General features: G+C 45.5%; 1 long non-coding RNA gene across 1 annotated transcript; it reads left to right on the forward strand.

Annotated features, from left to right (window-relative positions):
- Positions 1 to 418: 418 nt before the first annotated feature.
- LOC116585611 lies at positions 419 to 15,916 on the forward strand. The gene is made up of 4 exons (XR_004283722.1): positions 419 to 547; positions 1,399 to 1,486; positions 2,309 to 2,367; positions 15,724 to 15,916. It is a non-coding gene; the product is annotated as an uncharacterized LOC116585611 (long non-coding RNA).
- Positions 15,917 to 17,120: the final 1,204 nt, after the last annotated feature.

Raw genomic sequence — 17,120 nt, forward strand, 5'->3', positions numbered from 1 at the left:
GACATTAATAGAAAAAGACCATTAAAAAGCTTTATGCTATTCTGTTCTCCTGGTTCTGGTCCCTCTTTGCCTTTGTTGCTGCTGGCATTTTATAAATTATGGATGCGCCTAGGTGCTGCTGGTCCCCCGTTTCCTCTGTAGTGCCGCTCGCTCCCTGCGCCTGCCTCGCATCCTTCCTCTGAGCAAAGGACCGCGCGGCCCAGACCCCACATCAGTGTAATTAGCGCGCCGCACACAGCTCGGGTGTCAGGACCGCTTCCACTCACTGCCAGCCCGCCGCCAGCCCCTGTCACTCACCGCAAAGTCAGCCAGGGGTCCCGCAAGGCCAGCGGCGCGCGCGCGTCCGGGCTGGGGAGAGGGAACGCTCGGGGTTGGGGAGGGGGCGGGAAGCTCGCACCCCCGCCCCCCAACGGCCACCTGGGTCTGGGGATATCTCCGGGGGTTGGCAGCAGCCTCGGACCATCTCTGATCACAAAGGCAAACAATGTGGAGAGGAGGGGCCTTCGTGTCTGCCCCTTGACTGGCTACGGAAGAGGTTGCGGAGCAGGTGAGGGAAGGTGGGTGACAGGCTCCTAAGGAATGCACAGCTGGAAGGGTTTTGGGGGGGAAACCACTGGACCAGTGTTTTCCCAGAGACGCCGCAGGGGAGATGTGTAGCGTGGTAGTAGAGAGTATGTGGGGTGGTATGCGAGGCAGAACGTTTTATTTAACGGCTTTGGGTTTGGTTTGTTGTTGTTGTTGTTGTTGTTGTTGTTTAAGTAGATAGATAAGTAGAGACATAAGCTAGAGAGAATCTAGCTCCTCCAACCCACACTCACAATTCATGGAGACTGTTGCTGACGTATGTATCCTCTTACATCCAGTTTTATTTTAGAGAAGAATTGTGCACAGGTGAAATGCAGATATGGCAAACAGGACAAAGGGCATACAAGTGACTGAGGTCTGGGAAGAGAAGCAAGAGGGCGCGGAGGGATTCTTGGTTGGCTGGAGGACCACGGATCCCTGTATGAACTTGGTGAAAGCCAAGGGCTCACACCACTCAAATACATACACAGCCTCACAACGTTAAGTGCAAAGGCAAGGGTTTTTTTAGGTGCTCTGCTCCTTGACCTTGAAGGGACACATGGATCCCAGGCGAAGACCCTCTGGGCTCCGTGAACTCCTCCCAGGCAGGAACTGGACCTCTTCTCTCACAGCATCACACACATGGGCTACACAAAAATGGTTGCTGGAGAGGTCCGTGAGCTCTAGTACAAATCCTCATTTTCCCCCCCAGAACCAGAAAGATCAATGGATTTGCCCACGATCACAGAACTAAAGGCACAAACCCATGCTTCTGAGCCCTAGTGGCTTTGCTACATGTTCCTGCCTCTCATCCACCTCTGTTCGCTCCTTAAGCACCCCACTACTTCTTCTGCCTCTTGTCTGTACCCACTCCTGAGGAACCAATACTTGGGGATTCCAGAGACTGAAGAAACAGTAGGAGGTAAGGAGGAAAGGGTCAAAGATGGTGTCAGGTTTGGCCCTGGGCCCTGCCCCATCCTCCCTGGCCAGTGGCTGAGGAAGGGCCTTACTGAGAGGGCGGTGGCCACAGGGCAGCCCTCTGTACCATTTGTCAGTGATGGCAGGGAGGAAGGAGACAGGCGTATAGATTTAATTTCCTTGGAGCACTCTACCCAAGCCCCTTTCCCGGATGGTTATGAGATGCACAAAGTTTACATAAGAGACCCGTTAATGCTCTGTCTCTGGGGTTAATATTTAATTAGACAGTTTTAAAAAGTGCACACTATTACTGCTTCACTGCTTGTCTCCTTCCTCTGGGATGCAGTGCACAGACACAGAATTCTGAGCCCCTCGTGGTTTCCATGGAAACCCTCACCACTGGTGACTCCCAGCCCCACATAGGGGCCAGCGAAGGCCCAGCGAACACCCCAGACATCGAGGACTTACAAAGCTCTTGAATCTCCTCCAAGGGTTTGGTCAGAAACCATCTGGCTGACTATACACACCCCAGGTCAGGGACCTCACGATTCCAAAGGCAGCCTCTACAATTTGGGGGGGCATTCTGATGGTAACAGACATCTGACACAGACTAGGATCAAACTAGTACTGAACTAGTGGCCTTAGCTCAGTAATTTGCAGCCACAGAGACCAAATTTAACTCCTCTTTTCTGTAACTTTCTAATTATCATCATAATTTGAGCTCTTATATGCGGGTGGGTACCGTGTTAAGCAACTGACGTACACATCTCGTTTGCTATACACACAACCGTGTGATGTAAGGATCATTAGCATTTTCATTTTACAGATAACCTGACTGAGCCTATGCAGCAAGCTGACATCAGAAGGGGAGTCCAACCAAGGCAGGTGTGTCTGACTCTCTCTATACCATCTCCTCTCCACCACATGCCACACCGCCTCCCACTGCTTCCCCTCAAGAGCCTTTGAGACATTTGAAGTAAGCACTCATGTTCCCCCTACGCCCTGCCTCCTTCTTGGCTAAACACCCTCTGGTCCCTCTAGCCCAAAGTCCGTGATTTCTGCCTCCTCCCCACTGGGGCCAGCCCTGGTGGTTCTCCTGCACCCACGTTCCACCTGGTCTATGTCTCACTTGGAGGGGGTGCCCACAACCTAGCCCAGCACCCCTGCTGGCTAGTTCAGAGTACGTGGGCCTTTTATCCTGCTTCTTCGGTGCACACATTGCAGTGCAAGATGGAATAAAATTTCCATTGGTTCATATTTCAGGTTTAGGGTTAACCCAAGTGTATTCTATCACATGAAATTTTCTCTGGTTAAGTGACGGATTCCAGTCATTTGCCTTTGCCTTTGTTTGTTTGGAGCAATGTATACATTTTTAACTTTCATTTCTCATTATTTAAATTCCATCTTTAAATGTGATCTGTCATTCCAACCTCTTGAGATCTGTAAGAACTTAGTACTCATTGCATTTGTCCTCAGTTCCCAATTCCACGTTGTTCTCAATGGTGAGAGACCGGCCTTCCAGGTTTCTGAGTTGTTGGTACACTCTGAACGGAAGCAGGGAGGTTGAGACATGTTTGAAAACCTCAGCGGCCTTGCGTGCCCAGCCCGTGCCTTCTGCACCCCTGTTATCAATGCAGTGCTGGATCGCTTCACGCTCACAAGAAGCGTCTAGCGACCCCTATGCCATCTCTCTGCTGTTGTGCCTCCAGACCTTCTCCAAGGCCGAGGATGGCCACTTAACCCAGGCACAGCCCGGCCGGGATGCTGGGGAGAGTCCACACTTCTAAGAGCAATCCTCAATTACTGGGGATAGGAGCCAGTGGCTAAGGGGCCAACTGGCCTCCCGTCTTACAGAGGGACAGCTCAGCAGAGACACAGATCACGTGGTTCTGCAGAGGCTGCCCAGTGAGGCTGTGCTCCAGTCGCTCCGGTGGTGAGTAGCTCACAAGGGCAGCCCAGCTGCATCAGCTTTTCTTCCCGGCATCTCGTCTTCCTCATTCTTTCAGCCGGCATTCCTAGGGTCTCCTCCCAAAGAAAAAAACCTGCACCCAAGCTCGTGTCATGGTTGTTGCTTTCGGGAAGCCTGAACTGAGACAGATATTGGAGCTTGAGATAGCAAAGAGATAGAAGATGGGTCATTCCTGTTGTACTTCGGGATACATTTTAAGGTGTTTTATGTTTAAATTTTTTTTTAAGATTTTATTTATTTATTTGACAGAGAGAGATCACAAGTAGACAGAGAGGCAGGCAGAGAGAGAGAGAGGGAAGCAGGCTCCCTGCTGAGCAGAGAGCCCGATGCGGGACTCGATCCCAGGACCCCGAGATCATGACCTGAGCCGAAGGCAGCGGCTTAACCCACTGAGCCACCCAGGCGCCCTATGTTTAAATTTTTCATTAAGAAAATAATGTATCAAAAAAACAGAGGGGCATCTGGGTGGCTCAGTCGGTTAAGCGTCTGACTCTTGATTTCAGCTCAAGTCCTGATCTCAGGGTTGTGAGATCAAGCCCCGCATTGGGCTCCATGCTCAGCAGGGAACCTATTTGAGATTCTCTCTCTCCCTCATTGTCTCTCTCTCTGCCCATTCCCTGCTTATGAGTGCAGGTGTGTTCTCTTTCTCAGATAAATAAATCTTTAAAAAAAATTTTTAAATTAAAAAATAGAGAAACTTTGGGAACTAGAGAACAGAAGGGTAAAAATCTAGCCATACTACCCCATCTTCATAAAATTATAGCTGTCATTTTTATATACTGTATTTCTTCTCAGACCTTTTTTGGGCATATTTTAACATTAAGAGAATTATACTCTATTTGCCACTTTGTATCTTACACTTTCAACTTCATATCTCTTTATTTTTTCAATTTTACCAAATAGTACTAAAGCCATTACTTTCAATAGTCCTATTTAATAGTGATCTCTAGCTGTCAGTCTCCCCAGGGGTTTCTGACCTCTGACGGACTGGGTCTATGTCTTGCTTATCTTCTTCTTCAGAGCATTGGCTCAGTGCCTGGCTCATGTTAAGCGTTCATTAAGGCTCATTAAACTGATGAGACGACACACTATAGACTACTTTGGCATTTTTGTATGGCTGCATGTGAATCATTTTCAGATTTCCAAGACTGTTGTTCATGAGATTGTGAACATATGGTATTTAGAACATCTTGGATTTTCCATCACCCCTTCTCTCCCCGCATCCATGGTGGCCTTATTCCTATAACAAACTCTGGCAATCCTTTTCAGATGAAAAGTTGTGAAGCAAATGTTACCTATTTCAATGGTCCTGCAGCTTACAAGCAAGAGTTCAATGTAGAGAAACAAGCCAGGCAGGTAACACTAAACTTAACCATCCTTATTGGAAATTTCCATTAAGGTTATTCCATGCTAAGTAGTACTCCAAGGGAGAGGCACATTTTAATTCCTTCCACTGGTCACAGACCTGAGCATGTCCAATTTATTTACCTGCTGCCATCACCTACTTTTCAAACAGCTTCTAAACACTACACCAATGAATAAAATATAATTCAATAATAGTAACAGGCTGAATTTATTTTTCACCTCTAATGTACCAGATACTTTACACGTGTCATCCACCACATATAATAGTCACAGAACAATCCTCTCAGGTGGGTACTACTATTATCCCTATTGACTCAAGGAAGAAATGGGTATTCAGAGAGGTTAAGTAGTTTGCCCAAGATTGCACAGAAGAATAGAGATAAAATATAATTCCATTTCATAGAATAAATTTTTTTTTTATCAAGAATGAAACATTAAACTGCTACAACTGGTTTTATGCACGGGTGGAAAAGTCACCTGCTTGACTGGTATAGCCTGGGGCCTATTAAAATGGTGTCCTGACCCCAAAACTTTATCTATCACTTTATCCTGCCACGGGGCCCTAAGATGCAGCTATGAATTTTCTTTTTGAGTTATGGCATTGCCTGCAAGTAGTCCTAATTAAAGAAAAATAGGACTGCCCTATTTGGGATAGTATATTAAGACAGTTGTACTCACTGACATAGCAACTCAAGTTAGACTATGCTATGGTTCTCAACCCTGGCTGCACATTATAGTTACTGTTTCTGGAGACCTTTAAAAACTACAGCTGCCAAGACCTCACCCAGAGCCCCTGAGATTCAGATTCATGTGAGCTGAGCGGAGGCCCGAACAGGCTTGAGAATCCCTGAGCTAGTTAGTTGTTTTACAAGACCCTGAAAAAAAATGAGATGTAGAACAAGCAAGGTTTGTAGAGAATGTCTGTTATGATCCCAAGTAAAAGAGCAACGGGTGAGTTCAATATTTAAGTGGAGAAAAACTTGGCAACAACAAAATGTGGGTTGGAAGACATTGAAGATAAATTTTCTCTCGTATTTGCCTCAGAACAACCTGTTTGGGGGCGCCTGGGTGGCTCAGTGGGTTAAAGCCTCTGCCTTCAGCTCAGGTCATGATCCCAGGGTCCTAGGATCAAGCCCAGAGTTGGGCTCTCTGCTCAGCAGGGAGCCTGCTTCCTCCTCTCTCTCTGCCTGCCTCTTTGCCTACTTGTGACTTCTCTCTGTCAAACAAATAAATAAATTCTTTAAAAAACAAACAAACAAAAACAAAAAGAACAAGCTGTCTGGTTGGAGCTTTATCTTGGAATTCCCAGTGCTGTCTTCCAGCTTCTGCCTGATAATTCCTTTGATGACAAGTGCGGTCTTAGGCTCCATCCTTAGTACAAGGTTCTAAGCCTGGGCTGAGTGTAAAGTGGGTACAGTATTAGTCAGAGATGTTACTGAGACCAAGCCAAGCAAATTATTCTATTCAGGTCTTACCGTGAGACTGGCAATCAAAGAACTTGAAATTTGGCCTGAAGGAGCAGGGTGGGAACTGTAGAATCCAGAATTGTGGGGGTGGTGGGGAGGTTGTTGAATGGGAAACAGGAGGAATGGCCTGGAAAGTTACCCTGTAGCACTGACAGGTGGGCAAGGAGGGCTTCTGTAGACACTTGAGCTATGACCTAAGGTCATTGGGAGGGAGCCAGTGTGGTAGAGAATTCTCCCATCCTCACAGGAAATTCAGCCTGACATCTGAAGAAACAATGATTCCCTTTGGGTCTTTTTAAAAGATGTAGCAATGAATCCTACTATAGTAGCAGTGTTGGAAATCATTACTTTTTTGATTGCCTACTTTTTTGTTACATAGCCTTAAAATCATTTTATTACCTTATTTAATCCCCACAATAACTCTATAACATCATTACTACTCTTATTTTCTGGACTGGATATGGTAAGTCAGTACTCAACGTCAATCTCCATCTTCTTTGCAGTACCCTTAAGCTTTTAAGAGGCTAGAAAGCTAATAGGTCATTTCCAGACTCCCTTGCAGCTAGGGTTCTAGATGTGAGAGAGATTTCATAAAGTAGATGCACTCAAGCAAGATTTGGAAGGCAGAAATGAAGTGAAAGGTAATCTTCTGCTATGGTTGCTGTTTTCAAATGGTCAAGAAAAAGTATAGAGATGCTAATGTCTCATCGCCAGCTTCCAGAAGTAGGGGTAACGGCAGTGGTCTTAGTGGTCCAGTGTTCGGACTGGACACTACATTGGCAGTGGAGACCTTCCGGATCTGTGGATAGCAGCCAAGATGGTATGTTCTAGACTTCACTTCTTCCAGAGGTGAGCTACCCGATTATGACAAAGGCCATAGCTTCCATAATACCTTGGGAGTCATTCCTCCATGCTCAACCACAGTCCTTACAATAATTCTAAAAGTACTTAATTCCCAATACGAAATCCTGTGCTTCAAAATTGCTAGGGTGATTTTAGTTTGTACTAAAACATTTTTAACGGATAAGGAAATTGAATGGATAAGAAAAAGTATACTCTCTTAAGAGAATATAAATAGATGTACAAGACTGCACAGCTAGTAAAAAAATAGATCCAGAATTCTATACACTTCATTAGACAAAAAGTACTCCAGAATTTAGAACAAGAGTGAGGAAATCACGGACTGTATTTCTAATAGACCTGACAAAGCGAAGTACTGCAAAGCCAAGTTCACGTAGACTCTCTTCCCACTTTTAAACCTATAAGCTGCAGTTGTGATTGCGGTAAGTGCTTAACTTAATTGGTTTGCATCCATGCCGGGACCTCTGGGATGCCACTTACATAACTCATCCACAGGAGTCTGTCTTGCCAATAAGTACTTGCAGAGGCCCTCACTCAATAGCCACATTAAACACAGAGCTCTGTTCTCTGTAACTAGCTACTGTGCCTACCCCAGTTCTCGGGGGTCAAGGGAACTAAGGGCGAAAGGAGTAAGAGAAGTTGATACATACTGAGTGCTTACCCTGAGCCAGGCATTGTTCTGCTACACCACATTATTTTCCACTGAAATTCTAACAACCACCGTGGGAGGTAAGCATCATAATTATCTGTGCCTTCAAGGGCAGGAAACTGAGGCACACAGAGATGATGCACTTGCCCGCAGTCCCGTCAGGGAGGGGCAGGTCTTAAAGACTAACCCAAGTGCTCTCTTATCTATAATGCTATCCTGCCTTCTGTGATGCTTTGAATGCTTTGTTTAATTTTATGGACCCCAGCAAACTGCCTGAAATCTTCCCTGTAGTAAGGTCACCTCTACATAAAACCACGCCCAGAGCGATGAATTAGTTCCTTCGTGTGGGATCAGCCCTCGGGCCCCTTGCCTCACCCCATCCCTGTCTTTTCCTGGTGCAGCATCTTCCAGGTGCTGTTGAGCTTGTGTTTCTGGCTGCTCCAAACCAGCCGGACCAGGCACACCAACCTTACTAGGAGAGCTAAGGAGGCTACCCTGGCTTGCTCCTCGATTCATCTTTCCGGCAATATGTGACAGTTGCCACATGGGCAGTGGCGGGTCCTCTCCATGGGCTTACGGGGCACAGATGCATCTAGTTAGAGCACCAGCGTGTGGGCGCAGAGAAAGAAATCAGAGACAGTACTAGAAGCTGGTCAGGACTCACCCTCAGCAGTCTCATGAAAGTTTAAAATCAGAGTAAACACAAGGCTCTCTAATTAGACTGTCCTCTCTCTCCTGACCAGCGTTTCCACCCGACTCCCATTTCTCCCAGAAATAGATCGTCATGGAGGCGAACACCTTTTTAAAATTCTGTGCTACAGAGAGCCAGACTAAGATGGTTTTGTCGAAATTACAAAACACTATACTTTCAAATAGCTGCTGAATTATTTAGTGACTTTACACTGTCCAAATGCTAGGCTCTTTGGGTAGGCAATGTCTTGGTTTTCCTCCTATCTCTTTTGTTATGACATTCAGTAAATGGAAAGATATTGCTCTTCTTAATAATTTATAAAATAATAATCCACATTAAGGATCAAGCTCCTCTGATAGATTTGGGGTTTCAAATCGGGGAGTCAAGAGAATGAGCAGCACAAAATTCTCTTCTAGTTAAGTGTCTGGTCGTGGCATAGCCCTGCTTAACTCTGCGGCACTCGCTTCCTTCTCCTGTCCACTTTTTTTTCTCCTTCCTGTAACTTTTCCTTTACCTTACTGTGATGGTTTGGTCTGTAAACGGCACTTGCTTTCTTCTTCTTCAGAGCTCTCTGATCCGGCCTTAGAGTAGAACATGTCTTCTTGGAAGCAGAGAGCACGACAGTGTGTCTTTATCATGTACCTGGTATTTCAAAGCTTCCCATTCACTTTGGCAAAGCCAGTGTTTCCTCAGTTGCTCCTAGAAGAAAGGAGGGAAAGAAGGAAGGAAGGATGATGGAAAGAAGGAAGGAAAGAAGGGAGGGGGACGGAAAGACGCGGGGGTCGGGGGAGGGAGGGAGGGAGGAGACCATTCAAGATGGGGATGGGCTTGTGTGCGTGTGCTGTCTTCTCTCAAGGGCACACACACATTCCCTCAGCTCTGTTCACTGCAAGGGCCATGTGAATTCTGGGACAGCAACAGAAATTATTAAAATGACCAAGTGCCCATTTTTCCAGAATCAGAGAATTCTAATAAATTCTGCAAGTTCCTTGAGAGTAGGGATCCTACCTTTTTTCCCTCATCCTTTCCCTGACCGAGTTTAGCGTAGTATCTTGCATGTCCATCCAGTAAATAGTAACTCAGAGCTCCCAGTTCTCACTGAGGGTACACAGATGAGTACGCCCTGACAATAAGCACAGAACCAGATCCGACCTGTGTGGTAGGCGCTGTATAAATGGGGTGTGGTGTGGAAGAACACAGGAAGGCGCGACTGACGGAGTCCACACAGGAGCACAGGAAGCAACACAGAAGTAGCATAAAACGAGGATTTGAAGGATGATGGCATTTCCCAGGCAGAGGGGGAGCAGGTGAAAGTTATGGCTCTGGGAAACTGGATGACATGATGGGAAACACTGGTACTTCTGAATGTTTGGGACAGAGTATCCATGAAGATGCCCTGAGAGGGTGGGCCAAAGTGAGGGAAAGAGGCACTCTCTCATACTACCGCTGGCTGCGTTTGAAGAGAGCAAATTGGCAATATCTAGCAAAAGTAAAAGTGCACATCCCCTTCGACCCAGCAATTACACATCAGTAACTGATTCTAGAGATGTATTGGGAAATTACACATGTATCTCATCACTCAGCACCACTGCGCTTGTAAAAGCAAAAGTCTGGGAGAGAAAAAACCCAATTCCACTCACAGTGATGGGTCAAATAAATGATGGTACATCCCTAGAATGGAATACAGCGGGCAGCTGTTAAAAAAAGCAAACTCCTTATCTCCTGACAAACCCCTTATCTACTGAATAAGCACAAGGATATATTGAGTATAATATGAGAAGTGTAGACCTGTATGCATAGTCTGCTACCATCTTGAGAAAAAAAGAACCCATGGAAATATATATACATAAATATATATTTACAAGCACATATATAAGCTTATAATTGATAAACCTTCCCTGGAAATATATAAAAGAAAGTGATCCTGTGCTGGACGGATGGGAAGAGAAAGCAAAGGAGGAATGCTCACGTCTTCGACCTGAGCCATGTGAACGTACCACCTCGTCAAAAAAACTGAATACCAGGAAAACTGATGACAACCACCAGAAAAAGGTCTGACATCATCAAACATGCCTTTCAGAGAGGGGACAACTGTGTGGAGCAAGGACCAAAGAGAAGAGGTCAGAGGCCGGGAGACTAATTAGGAGCTACGGCCCTGGCCAGTCACAAGACTTCAGCGAAGCCCTGAAGGCAGCGGAAGTGAGCATATGCACAGATTTCAGCTGTCATCGGAGGGTGACTCTGCCTACCTTATTCTTTTTTTTTTTTTAAGATTTTATTTGACAGACAGAGATCACAAGCAGGCAGAGAGGCAGGCAGAGAGAGAGAAGGAAGCAGGTTCCCTGCTGAGCAGAGAGCCCAATGTGGGACTTGATCCCAGGACCCTGGGATCATGACCCGAGCCGAAGGCAGAGGCTTTAACCCACTGAGCCACCCAGGCGCCCCTGCCTACCTTATTCTAAGCACTTACTGTATGTTGGGCTCTGTATACACATAGAGTAGTGTATCCTCTCCTACCAGCTTTAGAGATTTTGCCTGGCCCATTTTACAGATGAGGAAACGAGAGCTCAGGGCGATGGGATGACTTGCCAAGAACCGTACAGGGAGAGCACAAGGGAGAACCAGGATGCAAAGCCCTCCCCCCATGCCATTCTGGGGGCTTTTGTCCCACCGGACTGAGTGACCAGCTCTGGGAGCAACTTGCTGTGAACAGAACAAGGGAGGAATCTCAGACAGGGCATGGCCGCCTTTTTGACATCTCCGAAAGCCCTCTGGAGCTCCTGAGGCCAAGAAGAGCTTAGGAAAAGAACCAGGGCATGTACCCAGGTTGGGTACATGGAAACCGGGCTGATCTTGGAGGGGCAGATGGTTCCAATGCCCCGAGGCTGACTCTGAAACTTTGGAAGAAGCCCAAACCTCACTAAGACCCAGGGAAGCCAAAAGCTCCATAAGACACCCCACTCCTGGTGCTCTCCCCAGGGATTCAGCAGACTGGCTAGGGCAAGATGTGCCTCTCCCTCCCTAGCAGGAAGTGCTTGGAAGGGGTTCCCCGGGGGGCCGTTTGGCTGGAAGAGCCTCCATATTTTCCTCTCCCATCTCCCTGCGGTATCAAGTGTGTGACTATTGATTTCCTCCCTGCATTTGTTTTTGTTATCCATTATTTATGGGATCATTTTTCCATCCTTCGTGCATGAAGGCAAATTTTGTGTAAAAATCAATTGAGTGAGCGCCGCCGATGGCTTGTTGCATTTTCTTGGCTTTCATCTCTAAGGCACTGGTTCTCAGGAGATGCCGAGCAGGATATCAGGGAGCACACCCGCATAGGAAAGGGAGCTGAGGAGAAATGCAGGGTTCAGACACCTGTCTTAAAGACCTAGCCCATCAGTCGTTTTTGGCCCCTGGAAGAACATGCTGTGTTGAGCTCACCTGGAAATCCAAGGAGGGATTAATGTCTTCCTGCCCTGATCTGATCTCTGTGTCTCTATTTCTTACCCATTTGCTGGCCTGCAGTCAAGAAAGGGGTAGATTCTTCCATTTCACTTACATTTATTTCAATGTAGAAATCCACAGGACTCTCCAGGATAAAGGCTTGGGGGCCCGCTCTCTAGCAGCTTAACTCTCAGATTCCAGGAAAGTCATCCTGAAGGATTCCACTCAGAGGAGGGGGGATTCCAAGGGAAGGACTGACACTGATAAGCACCTGCTAGATGTCTGAGCATATTTCACTTATGTTCTTACTTGAGCTTCAGCCTACCTGGTGAGATAAGTAGGGTGTAAAGGAAGGAGCAGGGGATTTGGTGTCAGAACGTCCTAAAGTCCCTAATGGCCCCTTCTTAGCTGTGTGCCTTTAGGTAAGATACTTAGCCTCTCTGTGCCACAGTTTTCTTACTTCTAAAATGGGGATAACGTGTTTATCTCAAATGACATCACACATTTAGGAAGAGTAGGTGACTGGCTCGTGGTAAGGATCCAACAAATGAAAATGTCTTCGGCTGAAGTATTATTTCTACATTTTACTCCAAGTAAAGGGTTACTCCAACCCTGGCAGTTACTGTCTGTCTTACTTTTCTGCCTCCATGAGGACCGACATCTCGCCGGTCTGCCCAGAGCCTGGTAGAGTGCCGGCATGGCACCTAGCGGATATTCAATCGTGTTAGTTACTGTTTTCCAGATAGAGGCAGAAGGGCTAAGCCACGGGACCTGCCCAAGGTCACATAACTACTATAGCACAGCTGGTGTTCAAGCCTATCTTCCTGACTCCAAAGCCTATGCCTTTCCCACTCTCTCCACTTTCAAGGTCATGAGGTCAAATTCAGGTTACCGGCTGGCAGAACTGTGGCAAGGTTATCTGCTGTGGTGCTGCCTCCTCTATCTGGCCTGCTGCCTGTTTTTGTAAACAAAGTGTTCTAAGCATGCAGCCATGGCCATTTGCTGGTGTATGTCTGCCTCTGTACAGGGATGGCAGAGTTAAGTGGCTGCAGCAGAGACTGTATGGCCGCAGAGCCTAAAATACTTGCTTTCTGACCCATAGGGAAAAACTAGGCCATGTTGTTTCCCAACTAGGTTCTAAGCAACATCCCTCAAAACAGTGGATGCCCTGGAGAAAAAAAAAACAGGACAGGAGTCCTTCCTTCTTACAATAGGTGTGAGAAATGCTGTATTCTACACCCCTCTCCTGGAGATTCACATTCATTCCGACTTATGAAAGACTCTGAAAAGTTCCGCAGTTAAACAGCAACAACAACAGAGTTGTTTGAAAACTGTCTAAACTGATTTAACTTGTCAGCGGGATACTTCTTGCTGCGAAACCACATGAGTGATCAGTGTTATGTGGACCCCAGTTTGGTAAATATCTATAAAGATCCTTGATTCCCAAACTTCAGTCATTTGCATGACCTCTATGATAACTGCCTATGTATATATCTCCTAAATACTATTTATTAAATATGTTTACTAAAAATGTTTTCTAAACATTTTTCTTAAATGTACTGCCTTTTTAAACTTGATCCCAGCCAGGCAACAGTAGCCGTGAAATCATGGGCTCAGGGTGTGTGTGTGTGTGTGTGTGTGTGCGCGCGCTTGTGTGTGTATAGGGGATGGATGTAGCTACAGAAATAGACACGTTTCTCCATCATAATTATCCACATGCCACCCACGAAGGAAGACATAATGCATGTTGGGATAGGTGGTCCATCCTGCCCTTCCCAGTGCGGTAGCCAGTAGCCACAGGAGGTTTTCAAATTTTAATTAAGCTAAAAATTCCCTTCTTTGGTTGTATTAGTCTCATCTCAAGTGTTTAGTAGCCACATGTGGCTACTGGCTACCATACTGGACAGTGCAGATACAGAAAACATTTTCATAATTAGAGAAATTTTATTAGAGAGCACTGGACTTCCCTAAAATATCTTAAAACTACTCAGCAGTGTTGCCCACCCAGTCTCCACCCATCCTATCCCCCCATTTTGTATAACTCTTTCTATCAAAGTCTGAGAAGTAGAGCTACTGGGGCCAAAACCAACTCTGTCTCTTCATCTTATCTCTTCACGAGAGTCTTGCCTTCCTTCCTCCTACACTCGGCCTCCCTTTCTGTCTCTCCCTCTTTCTGTCTCTCTTTTCCATACACATACACACACACACACACAGACACACACCCATGCTACCAGTGTCCACCTTTTATATAGGAAGGACCCACAGCTCCCCTCTGAAATCCAAGAACCAATCTAGATCCTTATCTTGGGCAACAATGACATGGAAGCATCCTTCTTCTGGGCTCCCAGTGTGCCAAAGAGGATTAGAGCAGAGGAGATACCATGAATTGGTGGTCTGGTAGTTAAATCTGGCCTGAATATATGTTGAGGTGGGTCTCTACCTGATTTTTTTTTTTTAATTTTATTTTAAGGAAGAAGAGACAAGTAGGTATCGTATCACGTTGTAGAAACCTAGAGTTCCAGCTTCTCTTGAAAAACAGATTTGCTTACTTGGGGCTCATTTTCCCACACAGCAGTCATGGGCTGATGTTGGGTACCTTCTGCCCCTTTCAGGCCAGACATGTGCCCGCCAGTTCACCACCATCTGCACCACTCTCTGCCACCCTATGGGTGGCTCATTTTCTCATTTACTTGACTTTCTGGCATTTGGGTCTGTTACTCTGAAAGAATCATCTCAAAGGTTTCATCAGTTACTTTCTGCCTGTGATTTTTTTAACATGTCTCAGGAATAATGCATGGTTCTTAGGACCCAAACAACAACTATGAGTGGGAATGAATTGGTCTTCAAGGATTGTTCTGCCCTAGTGACTGAACCTTCAACTGTTAGCAGGGTTGAAAAGTTGGAGGCTGGTCTGATATTTCCCTAAATTTGAGTATCTTCAAGCTTATGCCACCTTCTTCCCAGTGTAATATATACTTGGCCTCTGGAGAAACGGTACCTAGACTTTGAGGACAGATCGCTTTGAAAATTTGATAAAAGCTCCAGACTTAGTAAGGGTGGAGATATACACATAAAGACACACAATTCTGCATACAGTTTCAAGGGATACAAAGATGCCCTTCAAAACACATCTGTGACTCTACCAGGAATCCTCGGACCTTTGTCCAGAATCTCTGCTCTGGAGATTTCCAGTTAAAATAGGAGACTTAGCATGTATTTCAGCTCCCTCTCTCCCAGAACCTGGCCTTAAAATCATGATTAAAGGATATTTAAAGCATAAGCCTACATGGACAAAGAGAACAGAAACAAAGACAAATACAAAAAAAAAAAAAAAGTTTTTTTTTAGAAACTGGAGAGCAAGCAAGAGATAAGTGATAACAGAGTCAAGAAAGCTGAATCCTAAGTTTGGGGGGGGGGGGACAGGGGGAGAGCTTAGAACGAACCCAAAATGCCCAGCAAATTCCCTAAAAGACTTGCAAAGTGACAGGACCTCATATCTCTGGAAGTGGGACTTAAGATGAGGCTGCAAACCAGTGACTTGGCAGAGAGCTTGTTTAAAAAGCGTTTAGACCTCCAGATGGGCAGTTAGAGCTACCGCAACAACTTGGCCCAGCTGGGGAACGGCCTCATCCAAACCCCACAGAATGCTGGTGATTTGCGCACTAGAAAAATGTGCGGTTCTTTTTTTTTAAGTGACTGTATTTGGAACACCAGCCACAGTTAAGGGTGGGAAACTATATTGAAAGCAATGGAATTAAATAAAATTTTACATTCTAAATGTTGAAAATCATTTCCCTTTTCTCTTACTCAGCACCCTGAACATGAACAGCCAGACACAGACGCTTCAAAGGGGATACCAAGAGATTCTCAATTCCCCCTCTCTGGGAATTAACCCATCCAAAGAAGAAAAACAAACAAAAAAACTAGCATTGGAGACTCTTCAAGGAAGCAGCCCAACCAGGTCACTCTAAATAAAAAACCCAAGTAAACAAAGCCAATTTATGTGTGCAGAGTTTCCAGTAAACTTTTTACCTAATTAAACAATATCAAGGCACAGAGACCATAATAGTAATATCGAAAATAAAAACCCTTTGGAGGAAAAAGACACCGAGGAAAGAAGAAATTTAGAAATGATTAGTAATATTAGATATGTAATTGAATATAAATCAGAGCTACTATCACTAAAAAGATCGCATCCATGAAACAAGAAAAAACTAAAAAGCAAAAATATCTGTTAGAATTTTTTAAACATGAGATGCCTGGGTGGCTCAATCAGTTAAGCATCTGCCTTCCGCTCAGGTCATGATCCCAGGGTCATAGGATCGAGTCCCACATCGGGCTCCTTGATCAGCAGAGCCTGCTTCTCCCTCTGTTTGCCGCTCTCTGTGCTTGCTCAGTTTCTCTCTCTCTCTGACAAATAAATACATAAACTCTTTTCTAAAAAAGAATTTTTTAAACAGAAAAACAGTAGGAGAAATTAAAAGAGAAAACAAAAAGACAAAAATAACACAGAAATGATAAATCAGAGAGCCAATCCAGATGGCTCAGTATCAAAACAACAGGCATTTGAGAAATATGAAGGGGGAAAAAAAAAGTTTCCAAGAAATAATGCAAGGAAATTTCTAAGAATGAAAGTTGTGAATTTCAAGATGGAAATTGCTTAGCAGAACAAATTTTTTCAAAGATTTTATTTATTTATTTGGGAGAGAGAGACAATGAGAGAGAGCATGATCGAGGAGAAGGTCTGAGGGGAGAAGCAGACTCTCCGCAGAGCTGGGAGCCTGATGCGGGACTCGATCCTGGGACTCCAGGATCATGACCTGAGCTGAAGGCAGTCGCCCAACCAACTGAGCCACCCAGGTGCCCCAGCAGAATAAATTTTATTTTATTTTTTAAGATTTTATTTGACAGGGTGCCTGGGTGGCTCAGTGGGTTAAGCCGCTGCCTTCGGCTCAGGTCATGATCTCAGGGTCCTGGGATCGAGTCCCGCATCGGGCTCTCTGCTCAGCAGGGAGCCTGCTTCCTCCTCTCTCTCTCTGCCTGCCTCTCTGCCTACTTGTGATCTTTCTCTGTCAAATAAATAAATAAAATCTTTAAAAAAAAAAAAGATCTTATTTGACAGAGAGAGATCACAAGTAGGCAGAGAGGCAGGCAGAGAGAGGGGGAAGCAGGCTCCCCGCTGAGCAGAGAGCCCGATATATGCGGGGC

The sequence above is a fragment of the Mustela erminea genome, chromosome 3 (assembly GCF_009829155.1).
Source record: "Mustela erminea isolate mMusErm1 chromosome 3, mMusErm1.Pri, whole genome shotgun sequence".
Taxonomy (NCBI): domain Eukaryota; kingdom Metazoa; phylum Chordata; class Mammalia; order Carnivora; family Mustelidae; genus Mustela; species Mustela erminea.